The sequence below is a fragment of the Hevea brasiliensis genome, chromosome 17 (genome assembly GCF_030052815.1).
Source record: "Hevea brasiliensis isolate MT/VB/25A 57/8 chromosome 17, ASM3005281v1, whole genome shotgun sequence".
In the NCBI taxonomy this organism is placed as follows: domain Eukaryota; kingdom Viridiplantae; phylum Streptophyta; class Magnoliopsida; order Malpighiales; family Euphorbiaceae; genus Hevea; species Hevea brasiliensis.
This window is the reverse complement of record NC_079509.1, coordinates 53,725,473-53,732,746: the sequence shown is the minus strand read 5'-3', so window position 1 is coordinate 53,732,746 and position 7,274 is coordinate 53,725,473. Positions and strand designations below refer to the sequence as shown.

The 7,274-nt window shown below is 29.5% G+C and overlaps 1 pseudogene; it reads right to left on the bottom strand.

Moving 5' to 3' along the window:
* Positions 1-2,245: 2,245 nt before the first annotated feature.
* On the bottom strand, positions 2,246-6,430 carry LOC131168930 (probable terpene synthase 6; annotated as a pseudogene).
* Between the last annotated feature and the right edge of the window lie 844 nt (positions 6,431-7,274).

The following is a 7,274-nucleotide window of genomic DNA, read 5'->3' as shown; positions in this document are numbered from 1 at the left end:
TTGACTGTATATGAACTTGAGATTTAATTTTAGATTATTTAATTAATTACGTATTGCAATTTGTTGCATAGTTGAATAAGTCATATATAATAATTAGTTAAATTTTCAAGGAAATCTCATTAATTTTTTTTATTTATTTTAAGAGATTTGCTATTTATTTCGGCTTTAGAAGCTCAAGAACATTATTTGGAGGTCAACTATTTAATATTACACTATAATATATATTGAAGGTGAGTAACAGCTGTAACAGCCCGATCCATCTCCAGTTAGTATTGTCCGCTTTAGCCCATGGGCCTCACGAATTTGTCCCTTGGAAGGTTTCATTCCCAAAAGTGCTCTAACCAGGTGAGGAAGACTCCCACATATATGGCCCAAATCTTTCATTCCCGTTTCGGATGTGGGACACGAAGTCCACTCCAGTGCATAACTGATTGAACGAGCACTTCCCAACCCCATCCCTGGGTCGTGACAAGCCCACCAGTTTTCGCCTGGTGCGTTCTCGCACCACACACCGTACTAGAGGGAGTTCAGCTCTGATACCAAATTGTAACAGCCCGATCCATCTCCAGCTAGTATTGTCCACTTTGGCCTATGGGCCTCACGAATTTGTCCTTTGGGAGATTTCATTCCCAAGAGCGCGCTAAACAGGTGAGAAAGGCTCCCACATATATGGCCCAAATCTTTCCTTCTCGTTTCGGATGTGGGACACGAAGTCCACTCCAATGCGTAGCTGGTTGAATGAGCACGTCCCAACCCCATCCCTAGGTTGTGACAACAGCTTTCGATTCTATGTAAGTTTGGTGGGTCTTTTTTTTTATTTAATTTAAATTTATTTGTCATAATTAGGGTTGTGCATGGTTCTCTGGGTCCCAAGCTGAAACAAAGAACCATACTAAACGAACAAGAGCAACACTAATCCAAAATTAATTATTTTGATGCTTTGATTCGATTATAGTTCTTTATTAAGAATCAAATAGGAACCATACTAAAATCGAACTAGACCCGTATACCAACCCGAGAATCGAATTTATACATTTGTTTTTTTTTATTCTTTTAGATGCATTAAAAAATAATACTTTCAATATAATTATGTATATTTACATATGTATGCATAATTATAGAATAAATACAACATAATATTAAATTTCATTTCTCTATCTTTTCTTAATAATTTTAATTTTAAATATATTAAATTACCTTATAATTCTTAATTATAAGTGTACTATTATACTATATATATACTTAATTCATAATTAAATCCGTATCTTATAATTAAATATAATATAATTAATAAAAAGCTAAAAATTATATTATATAATATAATTGTACTAATATATTATTTAATATGCTTAATCCTAAATTATATATGTACATTATAGTTAAAGATTATATAATTTAAAAATACTAATATATATTATATAATATATTTTATATTAATAATCCACTTTGAAACTTAAATGTTAATTCAAGTATGATTTTTTATGAAAACAATTACATAAAATTATTTTAAGAATCGATAATTGAATTAGAACCATCTCAAATCAAACTAGAACTGAAGGAATGAGAGTCATACTGAACCAGAACTGAAACAACAAAAAATCGAACTGAAACCAAAATAACAAAGAACCAAATCAAAATCATACCAAAATTTCAATTCAGTTCCGATTCCTAAATAAATTCTAAACCAAAAATGCAGACCACTAACCATAAATATATGAATTTCATATTCATTAGCTATGAATTAATGTCTCAGTGATATTAGGTATAATAATGGGATGCCTAGCTACAGGTGACGATGTAAGCGCACGTCAAAGAATTGGCACGCAAGAAGCATTGTCCTAGATTAGATGTATTAAAGTGATCTAGTAATCTGGGTTTAATTGGATAGTGTTATATTAAGTTTTTCCTAACTTTATTATTATTATTATTATTATTATTATTATTATTATTATTATCTTTGCTTATGAAAAAGCCATAAGAGAATTAATCGGTGATTGTTCGAAACTGAAACACCATTAGAGAGAAGTAGAGAAGTGATGCTTAGCATTATTGTTTGAGTTGTTGTTAAAAAAAAAATAATTTTTTAAATATTAAATTTTTATAATAAAAATATATTAAATTTAAGTTTAAATCATTTTTTAATACTTTCTAAGCTATTTTTCTCAATATTAGCTTAGATTTGGTTAAGATTCTTGAAAACATCATACTAAAAAAGAAATTCTTGAAAAGAAGCACAAGCATCATACAAATAATAATTTTTTTTTTTTTAAGAAACATAAAATTGCACACATTATCAAATTACAAAGCATAGCACCTTAATTATTCATAGTTAAGATGCAGAGAGAGATGACTCATAGTGTTTGGCCTCTCGATCATTTGTTTTATTTTACAACAACTGATATATAGCAAAGCAAACCACACTATTTATTCTTGCCTTTCTGGCACAGGGACAATCCAAGCCAAGCAGGGGAAAGACATATATACGAAACTCATCGTATCATATATTAACTTGGTCTTGCAAAGGAAGTGGCTTCAGAAACAATGCCGTAATTTTATCTTTCAGACTTGATGGGTTGGTGTAGGAGTTGTCAAACCTGTAAACAACCTCTGTTATTCGAGCAAGGTTAACCAACAATTTGAGAATAGGACTTGGCAGAGCAGTTGGCTTCATGCATTCTTCGTTGATGTCCTTCCATGCATTTGCACAAATTTTAAGAATCTCTTCCACAGCCTTCTTCTCTAAAACATCATGTTCTTTCATGTAGCACTCTACCGATGAAGCAGAGTCTCCTCTCTTTTGCTCAGCCTATATTTTCATGCAGTTGAGTTAAAAGTGATTAAATTTCTTAAGCATAAAATGAAATTGGATACATCCAATCCTGATTCGACACCCCACTGCAGCATTGAGACTAAAAATTTTCTCCGTTTATGCCTTTGGGTGAATCAACTAAGGGTTATTCGTACTCTCAACACTTTGGAGCTCAATCTGTTGTAGATCCCCTTATGGGTTGGGTTAAACCAGAGGCTATGAAATCATTTAATAGGCGATAACCTTTTTTGTTTTTTTTTTTTTTTTTTCAATTCAAAATGGAAAAGAACGAAATTGGAATTTCGATCTATGTGTTTGTGTATACCTGGTGGGATACTATGTCGTTCTCAAGACGCCCAAGTACCTTGAGAGCTTTGACAATTTTTGGGTTACTTTGAAGCCACTGATATTCCTTGATCCCTGCAATCTTTTCCATTCCAATAAAGCCTGCTGCTACAATTAAGCCATAGCTGCTTGACTCAGAACCATTTTGCAAATACACATCAAATGTTGGCACATACCCTTCATTAAACCACTGTGCCTCCATGCGATAGGATCTCAACAAGTTTTTAAACTGATGAATTAATTTGCATTATCAAAAGTAAATTAATTAATACCAGCAGCCATAAGCCAACCAAAGAAAAAATTAATTGATTAAGTTGAATATATCAAGAATCTAGACAAATCTTACTTCTTCTTTTACGTAATAGGCACAGTAGGATCTTCCTTCCTAACTCGTAATATTCTCTGTTTCCTCAAAAAGATTCAGTAATTCCTTGTAGAAAACTTTCATGTAATCTGGCAGTTCGTCAGTAGCATCAATACTGCACCTGCTTATATATATAAAACTATTTAGACATCCAATTTCTTCATGGACATAATAGTAAAATGATTATTTATTTTATACAGTAATAACTAAACTGTAATTTGTATTATTAAAATCACAATTAGTATTATTTGTTTTCTCACATCTTTAGTATCACGGGGAGCTTTTATGCATCACAGTAAGTTCACTTCTTGATCGGTTCTTCAACCCCGTTTAATATGGACTAAGATACAATATGTAAGGGGAGACCCACATAAAAATGAATTTGTGTAGCAAAATACAACATTATGGGATCCATATATTAAATAATTGAGACCCTCGTATAATAAAATTATTATACATATAACTATTATTTTAAAATTTTATTCATGATAGACTAAATCTAGGTAAGTTTTTCTGTAAATTAGAATAAATTATTTCATACAATGACTATATGTATAATAGATAGATTTTAACCATTGATTACATAAAACCCATTATAATTAATGATTGGCAAAATTATTGAATATACAACGATTGTATTTTATAATTTAGGTGGACCCACACACTTGTGCCTTGAATACGCGATGTACCGTAAATTTTTCCCCAAAGGGCAAATCATCCACGCTAAAATTATGGGCAATAAAGGTATTTAGTTAACTTCTTTTATGATTTGGCTCCAAGATTTGGATCATGGTAACAAGTAGAGGAGCAAACTCACTTGCCAACTGAGTTGATTCCTTTTTGGTATTTTAAATGTCTCTGCAAATGTTTTTAACTTAGCATGTTAGATCTTAGGTCGGAGTATACGAGGGCAGCCTACTGACTAAGATTTAATCGGATTTGTCCATATTAAATTGTTGCTGATTTTTTAATTATTAATAAAATTACAGCTTATAAGAAAAACAAAAAAGTAAAGAAAAGGATAGCAAACCTCTCGATAGCATCTGTGAAGGCATTGACTTCCTTCATTGTAGCATATGCATCGTATGTGTCATCAGCTAGTGATATCATTTTCAAATACTTGGCCATCATCATCCTTGAAAGAGCAAGTTGAGGCTCAAACTGAATGGAACACGCCCAGAAATAGATTTCCACAAGTCTGTCTCTTGCATAGGGAAGTTTCTCTGCAAGATTTAAGTCTTTCCACCACCTAAAAAAATTGATGTATAATTATAAAAAATTATTTACACGTGACACATGAGACCTAAGCATTACTATATATCATACGTCTAAATTGCGTCTAGGTAAGAAATATTTATATAGAAAATATATCATTTACACAGTGCCCTTATTATCTCTCAAACCAAAGTTTACCTTGCCATCACCTTGAGCTCCTCTCTCTGCAATAATTGCACTCGATTGAAATCTAATTTTGCAAATTCGAGTAGGAATTCATTTGGAGATTCTTCTTTTTCATAGAAAGAGATGTATTGCCAAGCCTCTATTCTGGGTACTCCCTTGTGAAACGGAAGGATCAGAGCATTCTTTATACGTTCAGAATAATGGGGTTTTGATTGCATAGCCAATGACTCCAGGTGTGACCTTGTAAATTCAAGAGCTTCATCGAGAATATCTTCTCCACGCACACTCATAAAACTTGCTTCATACAAGCTGAGAATGCCTCTCACATTTTTGATGATGCTCTTCTTGAACTCTCCATTGCTGTCCTTGAATTTCTTGAACACATCTAATTCATAATAATCCTTCACATCATATATATTTTAATGGGAAAAGACATATATTTGATATTTTTATTTTTTAAATGAAATTATTATTATTATTATTATTATTATTATTATTATTATTATTATTATTATTATTATTATTATTATTATTATTATATCTTTGATGAGGCACTTACCACAAGTCATTTTGAATCCATGTTGTCTCAAGACTTGAAAAAGGAGAGCTGTAGTGTAGAGATCATAATCATTTTCATCAAAGAGTTGAGGAACCCAATTAAAAATATGAATTAATTGTTCTTCAATTTCCCTCTCAAAATGATATGATAAACCAAGTCGGCATAATAAGTTAATCAATTCAATTTTCTTGATCGGATTACTTGCATCAGCCATTAACATGTCTTTGACCTTTTCTTTGAGCGTTTCCACCCGTCTAGTCCACGATTCATATTCCTGCGAAAGTAGTTTGAGAATTTCTTAAAAATTCATGTAAGTTTGAGGCTTAAAAAAATGAATTAGATATTCATGTAAGTTTGAGGCTTAAAAAATGAATTAGATAATATAGGTAATCTAAGGCTTAATTTTACATAAAATAATTTATATATAAAATATATTTTTTATATAAATTGTTTTTCAAGAAAATGTTTTCCATAAAAATATTTTTCATTATTTGGTTGCAGTATTAAACTATTATATATGTTTATATTATACATATATAAGTGTTTCCACGTTTTAATAAGATTGTCAAAGAACAAAAAATGACTTTCAAATTTAAAAAGAAAAAAAATATATTTTTTTTAAAATAGCTTAATTTTCCTTTAACTAAAAATATTTTTCATTTATCTATTTTCTGAGCGATTAAACCTCAATTCATAAGCTTTTTTTTTTAAAGCACAAAAAAAATAGAGGAAACAAAGCACCACAAGACAAAGAGTTACTTACTGAGTCCAGCAAAGAAAAAGAAGTAAAGCTGTAAGAATCCCACACAGGAGGAGGGAACACTGAGCGAATTTTGGTTTGGTCAGTGTTTGGGTGTAAATGAGGTTGCATTTCCATTTTTCGCCAGGAGGAAAGGAAGGAGAAGTATAGCATGTAACTTAGCTGCTTGTATCTTGTTCCAAATGCTTGGAAATTAGAGGCCTTATATAGAGACATCTATCCCTTGGCTGCAAAATATATAATGTCTGTTTAACATTATTGTTAGAGCTAATATCGAGAAAAATAACTTTTTAAATATATTAATCAGAAAGTATTAAAAATTAATTTAAAGTTAAATTTGATATATTTTAATTATAAAGATTTAATATTTAAAAAATAGTGCTTTCTATGATTCCATAAATAGTATAATTATTTTGTTACAGAAAATAAGACAATTTCACATAAAATTATAGCTTATCTCATAAAATTTTTATAAGATAATTATTTTTTTCGTAAAATAGTTAATTATGAAAATTTTATTAATTTTAAAAGAAATAAAGTTTCTTCATATAAAAAAATACATATAATAGTTTTTAAGAATCTAATAAATAATATTTAATAAACTTAAACGTGTTCTTATAATTTTTTAACAAAATTTACCATTCATAATTCAAATCTTTGATTTTTTAAAACAATATTACATGTGATTTTTTATTTGAGGAAATTTTATTTTTCTTTTTATTAAGTTAATAAAATTTCCATAATTAACTAATTTATGAAAAAATAATATATTTTGCGAAAATCTAATAAAACAAGTAATAAATTTATGTGAAATTATTTTATTTTCGATATCAAAATAATTATATTTTATATGAAATCAAATAATTATAAAATTTTTTTAAAAAAATTATTTTTTCAACAACAGTTCAACAATGTGTTTACTTCTCTCCAATAGTGTTTCAGTTCCACAAACAACTATAGATCAATTCTTTGGCCATTTTTTATAATAATAATAATAATAATAATAATAAAGCACTTAATATGACACTATCCAATT